Raw genomic sequence first — 20,802 nt, forward strand, 5'->3', positions numbered from 1 at the left:
CTCTTTGCTGCTGCCAGTGGGAGACTGGGAGGCACAGTGGGGACAAGAGACTGCAGAGCTCTTTGCCTGCCTTGGCACATTACCCCAGCACAGTCACCCCCCGCAGGGGCACCCACAGGGCCAGGGGCTGAGCCCGGCTGCTGGGAGTCGCTGTTCCAGCTCTGCAGAGCAAGATTCAGCACCAGCCCACGGGCACTCCTCTGAGCTCTTCTGAGCTCCAGCAGCCTAGGGAACACACTGCCTCGGCAGCTACAGCGTCTGAGTCACATCACCTCCCTCCGTCTGCCGCCTCAACCTCCAACACCAGGTAAGCAGCCCCGCCAGCCTCCCTCTGATTACCGCACCTGGATCCCGCTGATGTGCAGCCGCCACCGTATTCCAGCAGGTTCTGATTTTGTCGGTTCCCACGCTTCCCTTCATCTGCCCCCCCCCCCCACCGCCCCTGCCCAGGGCTTCAGGGAGCCCACCCACCTTCTCCACCAACCCGGGTTCAGCTAGCCATCTTTCTTCTGCTTCTCTGGGCCTGATGCTCTACAGAACCATACACTTCAATTCCAGAAGATCCAGTTTAGCAAAAACTCACTTGCCGGGCATAGCAGCTTAGTGGCGTCCGTGGGGAGCCGAGAAAAGAACGTGATGGTGCTTACCTCCTGGGGACATCAGACTCACTGCAGACAGGCATGAAAGCGGCAGCACCCAGGAGTCTATAGCGCACATCAAACGATGGTGCCTGAAGACTTCTGCTTCTCCGATGGCAAGAACTCAGGTAATCCAAGAGGACAGGCATCCGAAGCCCGACTCCACAGCTGGACACCGGGAGACGCGAGGGAGGCCAGGCCAGGCGTGGGATGGTGCGGGGGGAGGCACTGCAGCCTGCCCCAGTGGAACTGGTTCAGGGAATCCTGAGAGCACAACCACTCCCGGAAAGGTCAGGGGCTGGGGCCGACGGTGGGGGGAGGGAGGCTGGCTGTGGGGGCCCCTGAGGAGTGTGAGCAGGATGGCCAGGGGTGATGGCCATCCAGAACCCTCCAGGCTGCAGAGTGCTGTGCCATTCAGGGCTTGGCATGTGGGTGTTGTGAATGAGGAGGGTGCTGGGTCCAGAAACTCCTCGGCACAGTTAACATGTCACCTTCTAGGGAAACAGGGCGCTGATCAAAAGAGCAGGCTCACAGCACCTCCCTAGCTGTCACCCCAACTTCTGATCCATCACAGCTTGTGGACTTTACCCTCTAAATGGTTTTATACCCAGGCTTCTTCCCACTGCTCACTTCCACATCCTGAGCCACCTTTGCCTTTGACCTTGAAAATGGCGGTGACCTGTGAGCTGATCTCACTGCTGCTGCTCTGTGTCCCGTCCCACTCTCTGTCCCTGGGATAAAGCTGTACCTTTACTGTGGTCTCCGATGGAGGCAGAGTCTGGCCTGTCAAGCTTCCCTTCTTTTACACCCTCCCTTGCTGGCCGCCCTCCATTTCCCCGCATGCCCTGCACTCTCTCCCACCCCAGGGCCCTTCAAAGACTCTGAGGACCCTCACCAACGCACTGTCTCACTTGATCCCTCTGGCTGGGTCCTCCTTCTCCCTCAGATCCAAGCCTGGGTGTCTTCCAGGCCTCCTTACCTGACCCTAAGGCAGGCCCTTCATTTGCTTTCGCAGCAGATGCTGTGCCTTCCCTGGAAGGAACCTGAGGTTTTCATCTAACATCTACATCAGTTAGCATCATAACTAGTGGTGGAAGAATGAGTACTCCTCCCCTGACGACTGAGAATAAGATGAGGGTGACTCTCACCACTGCTGGTCAACACGGCACTAAAGGTCTAGGCAGAGAGAGAAGACAAGTGGAAGTACAGAAAGCTGTATGCATTGAGAAGGAAGAAACAAAACTGGACTTAAATGTAGACAACGTGAAAGTGTCAATGTAGAATCCCAAGGAATCGACTAATTTAAAAGGGAAAAAAGAGGATCATAAAGAGGGAAAAAACCTCCTAGAATTAGTAAGTGTGTTTAGCAAGATCATAGGCTACAAGATCAACATGCAAAAATAAATGTATTTTAAATACTAGCAGTGAATATGTGGAAAGTGAGATTAAAAATACAAAGCCATTTATAATTACTCAAAAAATGAAGTAGTTGTAAATCTAATACAACATGTTCAGAAACTGTATGCTGAAAGCCACACAAATGCTGATGAAGGAAATTTAAAAGATCTGAGTAAATGGAGACAAATACCATGTTCATGGATTGGAATAGTCAACAGACTAAAGGCATTAATTTTCCCCAAACTGATACGCAGGTTTAGCACAATTCCTATCAAAATCCCAGGAAGTGTTTTCATAGATGTAAATAAGATCATTCTCAAATTTGTATGGAAAGTCTGATAAACTAGAATAACTAAAACAATTTTGAAAGAGAAGAACGAACCAGAGGGATCAGCCTACCTGATTTCAAGACTTATTGTGTTTTAATCAAGACTGTGTGGTATTGGCAGAGGAAGGGGACACGTAGATTAGTGGATCAGAACAGGAAACCCAGAAATATACCCTCTCAAATTACTCAACTGATTTTTGACAAAAAAGCAAAAGCAATTCCACAGGGAAGGACAGTTTCTTAAACAATGGTCCTAGAGCACTTGGATATCCACAGATAAAAAGCAAAGAGCCCTCAACCGACACCTAACACCTTAGGTAAAATCAAATCCAAATGATCATATATTTAAATACAAAGGGTAAAACTGTGAGACTTTTTGAAGAACACATAGGGGAAAATTTTCCAGACTTGGTGAAGAGTTCTTAGACATGACACAGAAAGTATGAGCCATACAAAAAAATTAATAAAGCTGGATCTCATCAAAACTAAAAACTCGTGCTCTGAAAACGGCATAGTCAAGGGAATGAAAAGATAAGCTATGGATGGAGGCAAAAACTCATATCTAACACTATACACATTTCTAAAATATACAAAAAACTCTCAAAATTTAACAGCAAGAAAACCAACATGTCAAATAAAAAGATGGCAAAGGAAGTGAAGAAACCATTCCCTAAAGAGTGTGTACGGGCTTCCCTGGTGACGTTAGTGGTAAAGAACTTGCCTGCCAATGCAGGAGATATAAGAGATGTGGGTTCGATCCCTGGGTCAGGAAGGTCCCTTGGAGGGGGTATGGCAATCCACTCCAGTATTCTTGCCTAGAGAATGCCATGGACAGAGGAGAGTGGTAGGCTATTGTCCACAGGGTCACAAGAGTTGGACACAGATGAAGAGACTTAGCAGCAGCAGCAGCATCAAGAGGGTACACAGATGGAAGGAAAGCGCACGAGATGTTCAACGTTGCTGGCCATTGGGGAAATGCAAATTAAGGCCACAGTGAGAAACCCCTACACACCTATTAGGGCAGCTGACACTCCAAACACGACTTGTGCACACACACAGTACCAAACGCTGGTGAGGACACCTGAAGAAAGTGCCGGCGAGACCATCTGAGTCTCAGACCCTTCTGGTGGGAACATAAAACGGTACAGACACCCTGAAGGATGGTTCCTAAAAATCTAATCAAACAGACCATACAACCCAGCAACTGCACTCGGGCATTTATCCTAGAGACTGAGAATTTGGGTCCATATAGATACCCGTATACAATTGTTTATAGCAGCTTTGTTTGTAAGTGTCCCAAACTGGAAACAACCAAAATGACCCTCTGTAAGAGAAAGTTTAGAACAAGTTCTGGCCTGGCCGGTCCACTCCATGAATCACTACTCGGATGAAAAGATGCGCACTACTGAGGCACACCACAGTTTGGCTGGATCCCAGTGACATTATGCTGAGTAAAAATAAACCGACCTCTAAAGGTTACATACTGCATGAAGAACACAACATTCTTGAAAATCATAGAGCTGGAGAAACAGATTAGTGGTTGCCAAGGGTCAGCGTGGTGGCAGGGAGCCATCCTGTATCCTGACCCCGGTGGGGGTCGCACGGGGGGACACGAGTGATTAGGTGTTGAAAAGCTCCATGCACGCCGCTCCAGGGCCAGGCTCCTGGCTTCGGTGGAGTGCTCTACGTCTTCATCATCCTGCCTGTGTCAAGGAAACTGAAGAAAGGGCCCGTAGGACTTCTCTGTACTCTTTGCAACTTTCTATGAATCCATAATGATTTCAAAATTAAAAAAATTTTTTTTATTTTAATTGTAGAAAAATACAGAAGCACCTTGTTTGGGCAGCCTTCATTTCTCCTCCTGACATGCCGATCCCTTTTCCCTTCTACCCCAGCAAAGGAGGTCTGGAGCCTGAACTTGGGGGGTGGGCTCGTGGGTGTGAGCTTCGGCAGTGGGGCAGGAGGCAGGGAAGACTCCTAAGTCTGGACCCCGAACAGCTCAGGTTTGCTCATTATTTGGCAGCTTCTGCGCTGGGTGCCCCGTGTCCTGTCTGCGCAGTGCGGGTGGAGATGCTGCGAGGGTGAAGTGGAATCATGGCTGGTACACATTCTGCAAACTGTAAGCTCCTGAATCAGGACAGGAGGGACGCATGCCAGGCGTTTCCAGTGCTCTCAGGAGCTCCCCGGAGGCAGGGCTGTGTCGTGGGCTGTGCTGTTGTGTCCTGCTGTGATCTTCAGGGAGACTAGAGGATGTGCCTGGGACGTAGGGCAGAGCCGGGCTCAGGGAGGAGGGGTGTCACTGCGCTCCCCTCAGCTGGAGGGCTTTCTGTAGCAGGTCCCCCCGCTGTGTTCCCTGGGCCCTGGAGTGGCAGGCATGGGTGGGGACGTGTGACAGCCACAGCCTTTCAGAGCTGGGAAGGGCGAGCAGGACAGCTGGAGGCCTCCCGCTGAGCGGCTTCATAATTAGAAGCAAAATCAAAGAAAACTGCTGCCGCGATGGCTTCAAACAGGGCAGGTTTTAAATCAGCCCACGTCAGGGCTTGTCAGCTGGGATGCTGATTAGAAAGAAAGGTGAGTGTGCGAGTGTGTGTGTGTGTGTGTGTGTGTGCACGTGTGCACGCGTGGCTTTGAATTTTCTCCAGAATTGCTGGTGTTGTCCCAGAGCTGAGTGTCTCCCAGGAAACCTGCTGAGTGTCATTGACTTGCAGCTTGAGACCCGTTTGGCTCTTTGCCCCCTGCCCAGAGCCTGGATCTCAGTGGACGCTCCTGTCACCTTGCAGGACAGCAGGAGCAGCTGGCTAAGGAGGGACAGGGCTGGCACCTGGGATACAGTGGGATCCCTCCACCCACCTCCCTCCCAGCACGTGGTGGGCCGGTGCAGAGTGGCTGTTCACTCCATCCAGCAGAGGCTGCAGAGCTGGTCAGGGCAGAGGGCACGTCCAGAGAAGTCCAAGTCGCAGGGCCACTCCGGAGAACAAGGGGAGTCTTCAGGAAGAAGGGGGTGGCAGGAAGTCTCCTTCCTGGGAGCCTGGCTTTGAGCCTTGCTGTCAGGGAGTGAGGACAAGCCCCCGTACCAGCCCCAGGGCAGAGTGGAGCAGGAAGACCCTCACTCCCTCTGTGATGGGAACAAAGCAGGAGACAAAGTAAGCTCTGCAGAGCCCCAGGTGCAATTCAAAGCCGACAGTCTACCTGCTCTCTCTCTCCTTCCAGCGGCTGCCCCCTCCCCATCCTTACCTTCCTCCCCTCACCTCCAGGCACTGGACAGCTCAGATGCAGCCCAGCCTCCGGGCAGGTGGGCAGACGTTCCTGGGCAGGTCTGGGCAGTGCCCTACCCGGAGCTGTGCTCTCTGGCCCCCGTGAGCAGGCTCAAGGGCAGGCCCAGGAAATAGCCTTGATTCACTGCCAGAGCCCTGACAGCAGCCCTTACCCAGCGGAGCAGGAGATAGCCTTGTGGGCAGGGCTGGTGGGGAGTGGCAGGGGTCACCCTCCCAGGAAGCTGCCGAGGGGTAGCAAGGTGCCGGAGCTCTCTCGCAGCCCTGGAACTTGCTGGGAACAGGATAAGCAGAGGTGGTCCTGCAGGGATGGGGAGGTAGCCTTGACCTCTGCAGGCCTTTGATGCCCCATGGCTGAGCCCAGAGCCCCAGCCTGCCATCTGCCAGCCGTGTCACCGCCACCCTTCAGGAATGAGACTGCCAGCCAGCGAGGAGCTCCTGGGATGGGAGGCCTGGGAGACATCTGATGGGCTCCCTGCCGAGACCCATCAATTGTCCCAGTATGATTTCTTAATCATTTTGCAAGTAATTAACTGGCACTCTCATTAGCACGCAGGCGTTCTGTAAAAGTTTCAGGGGGCAGGCAGCTATATTGGGTGAAACTAAAACTGGGTGGTTTTTAATTACAGACAAACCCACTGGGGACAGATGCCTTGTCAGTTTTGCCACCTATTTATTCATTTTTCACCTCTTCTTGGAAATGGAGAGCAAAATGCTTGTCACTTACCTTTGCACGCATCCCAAGTGACATAAAAGCACAGAGGGAATGGGGGTCATGGGTGGGACTCACTGGATGAGCCTCAGCACAGCTCGGCTGGCAGTGGACCCTGAGGGAAGCAGGTGTGTACCACGGGAGAGGGGTTCTCTGGAGGACTGTCAGCAGAGCCCCAGAGGAGTGGACTGTGGGTGTGCATGTGTGTGCATGTGTGTGCGTGTGCATGCATGCTGACACTAGGCCCCTGGTAACAAGTGTGGTTAGGGAATAGCACACGAAGAGAGAGGGCTGCATCCTTTCATAATCAGGGAAGCTGGAAAGACACATCCCTTTAACTGAACACTGACCACCACACACTTACACATCAAATATTCTCAGGAATCCACTGAGTTCCACCTCACAAACTGTTTCTGCAACATCATTATTAAACTTGAGTTTTACAGCAACATAAACAGACCTCACACCAGGCAGGACTTCTGGGAAATGCAGCCCAGGAACCCCTGGTTTACTGTAAACTTATTAAGTGCTGGCACTGTAGGTCCAGCAGCTTACCTGGCCTTCCCTGGAACACCGAGGGAGCCCGTCTATCTGCTGAGATGGACTCTGGAGATCAGAGAAGTGGCCTGCGAAGGTCACTGTGCTAAAAGGCGGTGGACAGGAAGTGGCCTGTGTAAGTCACTGTGCTAACAGGCGGTGGACAGGAAGTGGCCTGTGTAGGTCACTGTGCTAACAGGCGGTGGACAGGAAGTGGCCTGTGTAAGTCACTGTGCTAACAGGCGGTGGACAGGAAGTGGCCTGTGTAAGTCACTGTGCTAACAGGCGGTGGACGGGAAGTGGCCTGTGTAGGTCACTGTGCCAACAGGCGGTGGACAGGAAGTGGTCTGCACAGGTCACTGTGTTAACAGGCGGTGGACAGGAAGCGGTCTGCACAGGTCACTGTGCTAACAGGCGGTGCACAAGGAACTAGTCAGCACAGGTCACTGGTGCTAACAGGTGGTGGACAGGAAGTGGCCTGCACAGGTCACTGTGCTAACAGGCGGTGCACAAGGAACTAGTCAGCACAGGTCACTGTGCCAACAGGCGGTGGACAGGAAGTGGTCTGCACAGGTCACTGTGTTAACAGGCGGTGGACAGGAAGCGGTCTGCACAGGTCACTGTGCTAACAGGCGGTGCACAAGGAACTAGTCAGCACAGGTCACTGTGCTAACAGGTGGTGGACAGGAAGTGGCCTGCACAGGTCACTGTGCTAACAGGCGGTGGACAGGAAGTGGCCTGTGTAAGTCACTGTGCTAACAGGCGGTGGACAGGAAGTGGCCTGTGTAGGTCACTGTGCTAACAGGCGGTGGACAGGAAGTGGTCTGCACAGGTCACTGTGCTAACAGGCTATGGACAGGAAGTGGCCTGCACAGGTCACTGTGCTAACAGGCGGTGGACAGGAAGTGGCCTGTGTAGGTCACTGTGCTAACAGGCGGTGGACAGGAAGTGGCCTGTGTAAGTCACTGTGCTAACAGGCTATGGGCAGGAAGTGGCCTGCACAGGCCACTGTGCTAACAGGCGGTGGACAGGAAGTGGCCTGTGTAGGTCACTGTGCTAACAGGCAGTGGACAGGAAGTGGCCTGCACAGGCCACTGTGCTAACAGGCGGTGGACAGGAAGTGGCCTGTGTAGGTCACTGTGCTAACAGGCGGTGGACAGGAAGTGGTCTGCACAGGTCACTGTGCTAACAGGCGGTGGACAGGAAGTGGCCTGTGTAAGTCACTGTGCTAACAGGCGGTGGACAGGAAGTGGCCTGCACAGGTCACTGTGCTAACAGGCGGTGGACAGGAAGTGGCCTGTGTAGGTCACTGTGCTAACAGGCTATGGACAGGAAGTGGCCTGCACAGGTCACTGTGCTAACAGGCGATGGACAGGAAGTGGCCTGCACAGGTCACTGTGCTAACAGGCGATGGACAGGAAGTGGCCTGCACAGGTCACTGTGCTAACAGGCAGTGGACAGGAAGTGACCTGTGTAGGTCACTGTGCTAACAGGCGGTGGACAGGAAGTGGCCTGCACAGGTCACTGTGCTAACAGGCAGTGGACAGGAAGTGGCCTGTGTAGGTCACTGTGCTAACAGGCGATGGACAGGAAGTGGCCTGCACAGGTCACTGTGCTAACAGGCAGTGGACAGGAAGTGGCCTGTGTAGGTCACTGTGCTAACAGGCGGTGGACAGGAAGTGGCCTGTGTAGGTCACTGTGCTAACAGGCGATGGACAGGAAGTGGCCTGCACAGGTCACTGTGCTGACAGGCGGTGGACAGGAAGTGGCCTGCACAGGTCACTGTGCTGACAGGCGGTGGACAGAACTTCTCCCCAGAACTTCGGACTGACAGCACTGCAGCCACCGCAACCCTAACACAGCAGTGATGGGAAGAGGAGCACCCCGGGTTTCCTGCCATTTGTCTCCACTCAGTGTGAGAGGAGGACAGAGCTGTCTGTCCCCTGGTTGGGCAGGAGAAGGATCTCCAGGGTGGTGACAGGGGTCCACACCTGTCTTTGAGGTCTCCTGCATCCCAGTGAAGCTGCCTCAGAGCCTGTGTCCATGCAGACCACACCATGGCCCTGTTCCCGAAGGCCTGACTCCAGCCTCAACCAGCCAAAGAGCTGTCCAGCGTGGAAGCCACTAGCCAGACATGGGGCTTAAAGTAGAGTTAATTGTTTCCAGTGGTTCAGACGGTAAAGAATCCACCTGCAATGCAGGAAATCTGGGTTTGATCCTTGGGTTGGGAAGATCCCCTGGAAGTGGGCAGGGCAACCCACTGCAGTATTCTTGCCTGGAGAATCCCATGGATAGAGGAGCCTGGAGGCCTACAGTCCAGAGGGTTGCAAAGATTCAGGCACAGCTAAGTGAATAACACTAACACTAGGGTTACCTACAATCAAGATCTGCTTCCTCGGTGGCACTGGGCACATCACAAGTCCTCGTAGCTTCGTACTGCCCAGTACAGAGAACACGCCCTTCATCCAGGCAGCTCTCTGCCTGGTGCTGCTCAGTGGCAGGGCGAAAACAGTCAGTATTTAGGCATTGCAGATCATGCAGATGGTCACAACTCCTGTGCCACGGGGGCGGAGAAAAGCCAGCCTACCCAGGACCCCCACACATGGGTGTGGGTGAGTGCCAGTGAAGCCTGACCCACAAGACAGGTGACACCAGGCTTGGCCTTGGCTGTCGGCCAGTCCGTGCTCCTAGCTGTGGTCATTCACAATATCAGAAAGTGGAAAAGAGAAATTGTTGAAACACGCAGATTTTCAATCAACTCTCACTTCTTAGAATATTCAAGTATTAACACCTCTAGAAACGTGTCTGTACACTCTTTCCTGTACTTTTGAGGATGTTCTCCAGCAAAACAAAGGAATCAAGAGGGACTGAAGGATCACAGGCACAATGGGGGCGGTCACATCAGATGACAGGTCCCAGGACGCCAAGCCCCCATGGGCATCCAGGGCCACTGTTTGGATGCAGTGGGAGGTGGGAAGCCCTGGAGGCAGAACTCCAGGGAAAAATAAGGGGACAGGGACTCAACAGAATCCTTTCATGGATGAAGATTTTGAAAACATAATATGATGAACATGTGTAAACAGTAACAGAAGAAAAGTCAGATGGAAATTCTAGAGGGAAAAAAAAAATTCTCTCCGTGAACACGCCACGTGCATTTTCTCAAATTTTCAGATTTGAGAAGCAGCCTGGAGGCAAAGTGCAGGGGCTTAACTACAGCCACGTGTGAACTGTGCCACCTCTAACCCCAAGGATGCTAGTGGTAGAAAGGGCAGGTGCTCGGAAGGGGGCGGTGTCAGCATTTTCTGGTGAGGGAGTCAGTCCAGGTCTTTTGTATTTGGTGGGAAAGACACAGAGCATCAGTGCATGATGTGAGTCACAGAAGTTAAATGCTGGTGCCTTGACTGGCGAGGGAGGCGGGTGATGAGCCAAATCCTCACCTACTGTTGTCAGAGGGCAACTGATAATGCGTAAAACTGAAAACAAAGTTTATAAAGCAAGAAAGAAGAATTGTATTTGAAATATGAATGCAGTTATTGGGAGATTCAGCTAAAAGGATTCCAAGAGGTCATCTCAAGGTGGGGAGGGGGGGCAAAGAGGGATGGTCAAGGGCGGCTATTTTTATTAGAAACTCATCTCTTTCTTTCTTATCTATTTTACAAATGAAGGTATTGTGTTGATTAAGTTCTAACTACTTAATGAGATGAAATGAGATTTCTCTAGCTTGCAGGAGGTGGTGGCAAGATAGAGGCAGGTCCATGCCGAGCTCTGGCGGCTGGCGTGGGAGGGGGATGGCGGGGTGATGGCGGAACCTTGTCTGTCGAGGTGTCTCAGCTCAAAAGTGTTTTCACGACATCCTTGTCAATTGTCCCTGTTTCCTCTCAGAAATGCTTTGGTTTGGACAATGAAATAGACAGCTGTTCAGTCAAATATATGGCGGTATGAATGGGTGGGTGGCAGACATTGAGCAGCCAGGGACTGCTGAAACCCCAGCAGGGTTGGGACTGGCTGCCTTTGAGAGGCCGAAGCTTTGACAAGGGGAGAAATCAACTCATTACAACTAAAACGTAGCACGTGCTCTGTGTGCTGGGTTCTTTTCTGACTGATCCACATGTGGTAGCTCATCTCAGCCTCACGGTCACCATCCTAATTTACAGATGAGTAAACTGAGGCACAAAGAAGTTAAGGGACCTAACCAACGTCACACAGCTAACGAGAGGTAAAATTCCAAGTCTAGTCAGGCAAGTGAGGTCCAGAGTCCACCCTGGGCGGCTCCTCTGTGCTGTGTCCTCTGTTCCGCCCCCAACTACCCCCAGACCTATCTTTGCCCCTCTCCACCCTCTGTGCCCTGGGCAGCCAGACACGTCGTCCCCTCCACCTCTGGGGTGTGCTTGATGGGTGGGGTGCTGGGGAGTGCAGAGGATGGGGCTGGGGCCTTGGTGCCTCTCCTGCCCTGCGTGCCGTGGGGGGGTCACACACTCCTCCCAAAAGACTGGTTTCCTCTTGCCGGTCCTGGTCACTCTTCCCTTGCTGGTGCCTAAGGGCAGACGGCAGAAATGGCTGTCTCGGGCACTAATTCTCTCAGTTTCCTGCAGCCAGTGGCCAGCTGTCTGCCTCGCTGGGGGGACCTGGTCTGCGGCTGACCCCAGGGGAGAGGTGTTTGAGGTCATCAGAACAGATGCAACCATGAAGCCGGAGGTCCGGGGATTTCCAGAGGAGAGATTGTGGAGAAGGGTCGGGGAGGCCCCACCATGTGCTCCTGAACAGGCAGAACATGGAGCAGACCCGGCCCAGAAGGCAGAGAAGATTCTGGAAAGGATGCACGGAGACCTGAGAGCGGAAGTGTCCCAGGGAGCGAGGGAGTGGCCTGGAGCACCCTGAGCCAGCCGCCAGGGAAGGGCTGAGACTCATCATAAATCCAGAAACGGGGAAGCTGAAACTAGATCAGTTAGTCTTTTGGAAGAGTTTACACAGAACCCTTGCACAGGGGAGCCTCCACGTCTAGAGCTGAGCAGAGCCCGAGGCGGAGGTTACAGCGTGACCTCTGGAGTGAAAAGGAGGTGACTATTTATCCAAGGTGGGTTTTCACAATGGGGCTTCCAGGCGGCAGGGGGCTGGTTGAAAGCGACCATCTTCTACCATTTTAGGAAGAAGACTTCAGTTTTCCTTGGATCATTACCAGAGGCATTTACAACAAATAACCTACATTTTGCTTATGTTCCAGAAATAAGCTCAATTCAGTTTTGCTCACGCAGCTTAAATGGTTTTGTCTATTTGGGGGATTGTCCAGTCTGGTCTTTATTCTATTTGATTTTAACAGCCTCCAGGGAAGTCATCCACTTCCAGACCCAGGCGAGTCAGCCTGAGCCATCTGTCTCAAAGGGCAGGTAGGGTAGAGGCTGCCTGGACCAGGGATGGAGGGAGTGGAGGAAATGGAGGCCCAGAGCAGGCTCTCTCCTGAGCACGAGGTGGTGAGCTCACAGGAATCGGGGCTGCTCTCTTTACCCCCAGGACCCCCTCCACACTCTTCCCACCACGCTGTGCCCTCACTGTGGATGCTGTGTGGACTGCATCCAAGGATGCTCTGCCTGCAGCTCCTGGCTGGATGTGATCAGAGAGGCGGCAGTGGGAGGCTGGCTGGTGCTCCCTCAGCTCCTCCCTGCCTGGTGGCGCTGGTTGACTTCCTCCCGGACCCAGGGCCCTTCTCCACCCAGCTCCTTCCTGGGGATTAGCCCAGAAGGGCGTGGGGCAGCTCAGGGGAGCCTGGGGACAGAGCAAAGCAGAGGGGTCAGGAGGACAGGGGTCCTTCCAGGATGAAGAAGACCTGGCGGGACAGAGCAGACGGGAAGCACTGGGCAGAGTTGGGGACTCAGAGCCTGGGGTTCTGGAATTAGGGATCTGGGGGTGGAACAGTTCTGAAGGATGGTGGGGTCCGGGTGGGAGATGGGATGGCCACCTAGGAGAGAGGAAAAGTGCAAACACGCTCACTGTGCTCTGATCAGAGTGAACGGTGCTCCACGGCCCTGCAGCTAGAGGCTGATGGGCCTGCAGCAAGCACAGTTGGTGTGCAAATCCACGCGTGCATTCGCGCCAGGTCACTTCAGTTGTGTCTGAGTCTTTGCAAACCTATAGGCTGTATCCCACCGGGCTCCTCTGTCCATGGGATTCTCCAGGTGAGAATACTGGAGTGGGTTGCTGTGCCCTCCTCCAGGGGATCTTCCCAGCGCAGGGATCTTAAGTCTCCTGCGCTGGCGGGCGGGTTCTTTACAACCAGCCCCACCTGGGAAGCCTATAATGTAAACTGGAAAATATTTATTTATTTAGGTCACACCACATGGCTTTTAGGATTTTAGTTTCCTGACCAGGCATGGAACTCCAGCCCCCTGAGTCCCAACCACTGGACCTCCAGGGAATTCCCATGAAACTTGGAAAATGTTTAGAACTTGATGAAAATAAACATATTCTGGGGGAAAACCTGTGGGATGCAACTAAAGCAATCCTCAGGAGGATAAAAGAAAAGCTGAAGATTAATGACTTGAGCATCCATTTTTAGAAGTTAGGGGGAAAATAACAAAATAAACCCAGTATAGAACAATAGGATGAAAAAAATCAATAATAGAGATAAAAAGATAAATTGATGAACTAGGAAAGAAACAAGTAAGAGAGGGTCAGGAAAGTCAGAAGCTGGTCCTTTGCAAACTACTAATGAGAATAACGGGTCTTTGGTGAGACTGGTGGTAAGAAGCAGTGACGGCAGGTGGGGTGGAGCCACAGACGGCGCTGCAGGGAAGAGTGGTGAGCGGCTTCCTCTCCCCATGCACGGGGTCCTAGAAAGGGTCTCATCTGAAGAGCGATGTGAAAGAGCACCACACGCAGGGAGTGATGGCTTCCAAGCGGCTGCACAGCAGACAGGGGCAGGAACGGCTGAGACGGAGGGACAAGACCAAGTGGCTGCACAGCAGACGGGGACAGGAACGGCTGAGACGGAGAAACAAGGCAGTAAAAGATGCACAGGACCTTGTGGGTAAAATCTGGAGAACTGTCTACATTTGGGGGGTAATTAGATCATTTTATCGTGAGCTGTTAATGAAAACCTAAATAAATAACATTGCATTTTCATGGATTGGAAGATTGAGTACAGAAAAATGTCAACTATCCAAAACTGGTTTACTGATCCAATGCAATAATACAAATCCTTTTAAATTTTTGGTGTGACATATGATAAACTAATTCAGAAATTCATATGGAAATGCAAAGGGCCAGAGATCACTGAGTTCCTGGAAGCTAATGACATAGGCAGACTTGTTCTCTCAATTGACTAGACTTTTGTAAGCTTAATTAGGGTGAGTGATCATTGTTCAGGAGCAAAAAAATTACACCAGGAAGACAGAACACATCCCAGAAACAGACCCACAAGTTTATAGAAATGTCTGAATATTGAAGATTATTGAAGATTAGAGGGGAAAAATTGAGCTTTTCAAGAAACCAAGCTGGGAAAATTGGGTGTCCAGGCAGAAAAGAAATGAAATTGAATCCCTATCTTATACTACATGCAAAAAATAATTTCACATGGATTTAAGACTTAGAAAATGCAAAACTATAATGCTGTTGGAAAACATTAAGATTTTAAAAATAAGACATAAAGAAGTTCAAACCCAAAGGAAAAGATTTATTAATTTGCATAAAATCAAAGAACTCTGATTTATTGAATCAAATTGAATTCAAATTGAATTTTAAATAAAAGAATAAACCACAAACTAAGACAAGAGATTTTCATTGTATTTAACCAACCAATTAGTGATTTCTAACACAAAGAGCTCCTCTCAAATAGAAAGACTGAGCAAAGACTTTGAGACATCTCACCAAAAAAATCCCCAAATCTTATAAATATGAAAATGTGCTGAATTTGATTAGAAATCAGGAAAAAGCAAATCAAAATCTCAGTGAGATGCCACTGCACATCCAGTATATTGGCAAAAATCAAAAGTCAAACAGCATCAGATGATGGTAGGAATGAGGAGGCACCAAAATTTCCCACTGTTTTAAAAAGCAATCAGTTTACAAAACAGTGAAAAAGTTGGCTTAAAACTCAGCATTCAAAAAACTAAGATCATGGCATCTGGTCTCATCACTTCATGGCAAATAGAGAAACAATGGAAACAGTGAGAGACTCTATTTTGGGGGGCTACAAAATCACTGCAGATGGTGACTGCAGCCATGAAATTAAATTGAATATGATCAATCTAGACAGCATATTAAAAAGCAGAGACATTACTTTGCTGACAAAAGTCCATCTAGTCAAGGCCATGGTTTTTCCAGTAGTCATGCATGGATGTGAGAGTTGGACCATAAAGAAAGCAGAATGCTGAAGAATTGATGCTTTTGAACTGTGGTGTTGGAGAAGACTCTTGAGAATCCCTTGGACTGCAAGGAGATCAAACCAGTAAATCCTAAAGGAAATCAGTCCTGAATTTTCACTGGAAGGAATTATGCTGAAGTTGAAACTGCAATACTTTGGCCACCTGATGAGAGCTGACTCATTGGAAAAGGCTCTGATGATGGGGAAGATTGAAGGCAGTTTGAGAAGGGGACGATAGAGGATGAAATGGTTGGATGGCCTCACCGACTCGATGCACATGAGTTTGAGCAAGCTCTGGGAGCTGGTGATGGACAGGGAAGCCTGGGGTTGCAGAGAGTCAGACACTACTGAGAGACTGAACTGAACTTACAAAGCAGCCTGGATAAATCTGAACATGGCCCTACCTCATGGTTTGCCAATTCCATGTCTGAGTCTCTAAGCTTAGAACACAGGACAGGTGAACCAGACCCATATCTGACTACCCGGTTATCCATCCAAATAAATAGAATATGTACAATGTGGCAATTTCATGCGAAGGATCCTCTAAGAGTTCAGGCTGCAGCTGTAAATATCCCAAAAATTAATCTCACAACATGGTGTTGATGAAAAAAGCAAGTCCAAAAAGAATACATATTCTGTGAAAAGTGAAAGCCATTAAGTCATGTCTGACTCTTTGTGACCCCATGGACTGTAGTCCATAGAATTTCTCCAGGCCAGAATACTGGAGTGGGTAGCCTTTTTCTTCTCCAGGGGATCTTCCCAACCCAGGGATAGAACCCAGGTCTCACACATTGCAGGCGCGTTCTTTACCAGCTGAGCCACAAAGGAAGTCTAATAATACTGGAGTAGGCAGCCTATCCCTTCTCCGGGGGATCTTCCTGACCCAGGAATCAAACCAGGGTCTCCTGCATTGCAGGTGGATTCTTTTATCAACTGAGCTACCAGGGAGGCACTACATGTTGTGTGCTTCCATTTATATAAACTTCAAAGCTGGAGACATTAAGCTGTGTGTTGTTTAGGACATACGCATAGATGATCAAACTAAAGGAAGATGCTCAAAAAACCAGGGCGGTAGTCACCTCTGGGTCGAGGGGAGATGGAGTAGCAAGGGGCCAGTGATGCTCTATCTCCTAAACTCCATGGTGGTTCTGTGCATGCTTCATGGTGGCTGTTTAAGTGTGTGTGTGTTTCATGCATGTTCTGTGCTTACATGTTGTGATTGTTCTTTTAATTAATAAAGGGCATCCTCTTCAAAGTTCTAGGAGAGAAGACTTTGGGGAAAGGGTTACTGATTAAACATCCTAGAAAACTGACAACCTCAGCCAGATGCCAAATGCCATGGCTCTCTCAAAATCGGGAGACAGCCAGCCACGAGGAGAGAATGAGCTGAGATGAAAGGGCGGGGGAGACAACTCAGGCTGCAGGGAAGCCCGAAGCGCAGCGTTAAGGACTGTGTGGGAATAGGGAGGAAAAGATATGAGATGGAGGAGAATCAGATCAGGGCCACCCTGAGAGGCTTCCTTGCAATTTACAACAACAAAAAAAATTATAAATACCTGAATCTTACATGAAAAACGATTTGCTAGGGAGGACAGAGAATAGAAACCCAAGCTTTCGAAACATAAAAATGTTTCTAAGGAAGAACTCTGATAACTCGGATCATGAGCAATTATCAAATATGCAATTGAAGAAAGCTTTCCTAGAGAGAAAGAAAACAGAGAAGAAAGGTTGCAAGGGCTCAGCCTTCCCCAAACAGAATCAGAGAAAGTGCCCCAGGCCCGACGGTTAGGTTTCTCTTTATTTCAAGAATGAATACATCATCTTTCAGCATTCTGTCAGAAAAAAATTACACTGCGAAGGGACAAAGGTAAGGCTGGGCTTGCAGCCACGAAGGCGGGTGGGCAGGGGAACACACCGCAAATGTCTGAAGCAAATGTATTCTACGGTTCAAGGAAGGTTTCCAAGGGAGATGAATAAAGGGTGAGGACCCCAGATGGGTCAGAGGAGGCGCTCTGGGCAGGACACGCTGGGAATCTGCCTGGAGACGGTGAGTGGGGTGGACGCTGGGGCTGTCAGCGTGTCCCCAAGCTCCCGGACAGAGGAGAGCCGGGGTCAGTGCCCAGGAGGGCAGCGGCGTTTCAGGGAACAGGGTGAGAGCCAGCCTGCGCTGGGGCCCAAGGGGCGGTCAGGGAGGAGGGGGGGGTGGACCCGAGAAGTCAGACTGGCACTTAGGACAAACGCCATCAGCTCCGCCCCGACGGTCTCGGTGGTGGGAGAGGGCAGGAGCTGGTGTGCTGGCCTGAGCTCCCAGACGGGCTGGGCATCCTCACCAGGGGCGGGGACGCGGGGCCAGCCCACGCGGGTGGGAGGGGGGCCTTGACGTCGGTCCTGGGCTTGAGTTGAGGGCACCCTGCACATCCGGGTGGAGGTTTTGAGTAGGCAGTCAGGCACAGGAGTGGGCACCAGCAGGGCTCCTGACTTCGATACTGAGAGGAGGCCCAAGTGGTCACTCCACAGCCGGGACAGGACCACCTGTGTGAGCAGGGCGGGCAAGTAGGCCTTCTGTCCTTGACCCCAGGCCAGAGGAGGCCCCCGACCCCAAACTCCCAGAGCAGGAGGAAGTGCTCATCCCACCCGCCCCCAAACCAAGTGCCGCCTGAGAGCTGTCTCAGTCATCACACTGGCACGCGTGCCACTGGAAAGTGTCACACAGGCGCTGTGGCTGGTGTGAGAGGCCACCAGGTGAATGGCCGTGCCGATCAGGTGCACCAGGTGCAGCCTGCACCCCGCTGGGGGCACGGCTTGCCAGCCCTGGTGGTGCCCCCTCCCCTGCGGCTCCCCAGCCCCCGGTGGTGCCCCCTCCCCTGCGGCTCCCCAGCCCCCGGTGGTGCCCCCTCCCCTGCGGCTCCCCAGCCCCCGGTGGTGCCCCCTCCCCTGCGGCTCCCCAGCCCCCGGTGGTGCCCCCTCCCCTGCGGCTCCCCAGCCCACGGTGGTGTCCCCCTTCCCCTGAGGCTCCCCAGCCCCTCATGGCCCCCCTTTCCCCTGTGGCTCCCCAGACCCCGTGGCCCCCCTTACCCTGTGGCTCCCCAGCCCCCTGTGGCCCCCCTTACCCTGTGGCTCCCCAGCCCCCCATGGCCCCCCCTACCCTGTGGCTCCCCAGCCCCCCGTGGCCCCCCTTACCCTGTGGCTCCCCAGCCCCCCATGGCCCCCCCTACCCTGTGGCTCCCCAGCCCCCCGTGGACCCCCTTACCCTGTGGCTTCCCAGCCCCCTGTGGCCCCCCCTTCCCTGTGGCTCCCCAGCCTCCCCATGGCCCCCCTTCCCCTGTGGCTCCCCAGCCCCCCCATGGCCCCCCTTCCCCTGTGGCTCCCCTGCCCCCCATGGTGCCCCCCCTTCCCTTGTGACTCCCTGGTCCCCCGTGGCCCCCCCTTCCCTGTGGCTCCCCAGCCCCCTGTGGCCCCCCTTCACTGTGGCTCCCCAGCCCCCTGTGTTTCCCCCAGCCCCCATGTCTCCCCAGCCCCCCATGCCTCCCCCGTCCCCATGTCTCCCCAGCCCCCCATGGCTCCCCTTCCCCTGTGGCTCCCCAGCCCCCCGTGTTTCCCCTGTCCCCCGTGTCTCCCCAGCCCCCCATGTCTCCCCCGTCCCCGTGTCTCCCCAGCCCCCCATGGCTCCCCTTCCCCTGCAGCTCCCCAGCCCCCCATGGCCCCCCCTTCCCCTGTGTCTCCCCAGCCCCCCATGCCCCCCTTCCCCTGTGGTTCCTACCAGCCCCCCATGTCTCCCCAGCCCCCCATGGTTCATGCCCCTGTGTCTGTTCTCCCACGTCCCCCTTCAGCAGACAGACATCACAGGAGGCTCTGCTCACAGACCACCCAGGTGGCGCTGAGTTCACCACCAATTACTGTGTGAACTTGGCTGGGTTTTTCTGCTCTGTGTAGTCAACACTCCCAACCTTTCGCAGGGCCCAGAGGTCACAGCTGAAGCAATTAATTTGAGCCAGTCTGTTCCACACTCAGTGCCTCCTCGCACCAGGCTCCCCTTGGTGTCAGCAGTCTGTCTTCATTGGGAGCCTGACGGACTGGCAGTGTTTCATTTTATTTTCTTTTTTGCCTGTCCTCTGCAGGGCCTGTGGTGGGGAGGGGAGTGCTAGTTTCCCCTGGGAGAATAATTAAAGCGCCTTGGTTCTGAGCCAGGTTTAATGAAGCTAATGGTCCGAGTGGCCAAGTCTGCCAGTAGGACCAGCGGAGGGTGGCGGAGCCCCAAGCAGGCCCACCCCTGAGGGCTCCAGGCCCAACGCCACTCATGGGCACTCACGGCCACTGTGAAAACTGCAGACGCACAAAGTCCCTTCCCTCAGAGGCCCTGGTCTGCATGTGCGGCCAGGGACAACGATGGACACTCACTGCGTCTGGGGTGGAGGGTGAGCCTGGACATCAACCCCACTTCTTGAGCCTTGTGGCTCAGGAGACGGGCAGAGGGGACCCTGGCCACTCAGAAAGTTCAGCTGAGCATTAGTTTTAAGAATTATTTTAAAGTTTTAACACTAAATAATATTAATTGACATACTTCTATGTTTTTAGGAATTATTATGCATTAACTGAGGACCAACCCCATGACAACTTGCCCTCTTCTGCCCGTGGAAAGATATCAGGACTCACACAGGGACACGTCCCATCTTGCGTCTGCCACTGCTCCCTGGGTCACCCGGGTCCTCTGATAAGGTGACCATCTATGATGCTCCCACAGCAGAGCAAGTCAAGGGTGCTTCAGAAAACCGGACGTCCAGAGGTGTTAAACGTTACTCTTGATGTAATGTATGCGATAAAATAAAACGACGCACAAAAGACTGTAACATCCTACTACATAAAGCTGCCATATTACTCTCAGATTTTTAAACTAGACCGAGGGCCATTTGGTACAGAGAGAAATCATTGTTAGAGATAAAACTTTATATATATTTTCTGCTTATTTCAGCAAACAGACCCTAAGCTCAGGATTTGCCCTAATTTCTCAAACAACATCATAAAACCTTTAAGATGATGAATTAATTTATTTAAAACCTTTAATTTCTTTATACCAATACACACCTCTGCATATTTTTGCATAATCGCAAGCACTTGCATTCTTTGGCAGACATTTCTCTTTCTTGTGCCCCCAGACCCTGCCCCTCCCCCCAGCCACACTGCTGGGTATTCACTGCAGTATATCCGCCAGCCTTCAGGGGCACCCAGAGATGGGGTAGTTCCCCAGAACACTGGGCGCCACTCTTCAAACTCACCAGATCTGATGGTTGCCTGCTGCGGGGCATGGTAGTCCTGGCCCACAGTCCTTGGAAGGGGAGGGCCTGAGTGCCTAGCAAGTCCTGGAAGCCTGAGGCTCTGTCTAGCCACCGTCTGAAACAGAAGCATACATGAGGATGGCACCCACCTCGTGGGGTCCTTTGACCAGCCTCCAAGGGCCGCCCTTGGGTGAAAAATTTCCTCTCCTTTCCCAGGCCCCTGTGTGTGACTGGACCAGAACCACGTCCGGAACCACATCCGCCAGCTCCCCTGCTGTGTGTCTCGGT

General features: G+C 52.4%; 1 long non-coding RNA gene across 1 annotated transcript; it reads left to right on the forward strand.

The window, feature by feature from the left end:
* The first annotated feature begins 25 nt into the window (after positions 1-25).
* On the forward strand, positions 26-20,226 carry LOC123329530. Its single transcript, XR_006545131.2, has 3 exons — positions 26-307; positions 559-766; positions 19,817-20,226. It is a non-coding gene; the product is annotated as an uncharacterized LOC123329530 (long non-coding RNA).
* The last annotated feature ends 576 nt before the right edge of the window (positions 20,227-20,802 follow it).

Source organism: Bubalus bubalis, chromosome 15, assembly GCF_019923935.1.
Source record: "Bubalus bubalis isolate 160015118507 breed Murrah chromosome 15, NDDB_SH_1, whole genome shotgun sequence".
Taxonomy (NCBI): domain Eukaryota; kingdom Metazoa; phylum Chordata; class Mammalia; order Artiodactyla; family Bovidae; genus Bubalus; species Bubalus bubalis.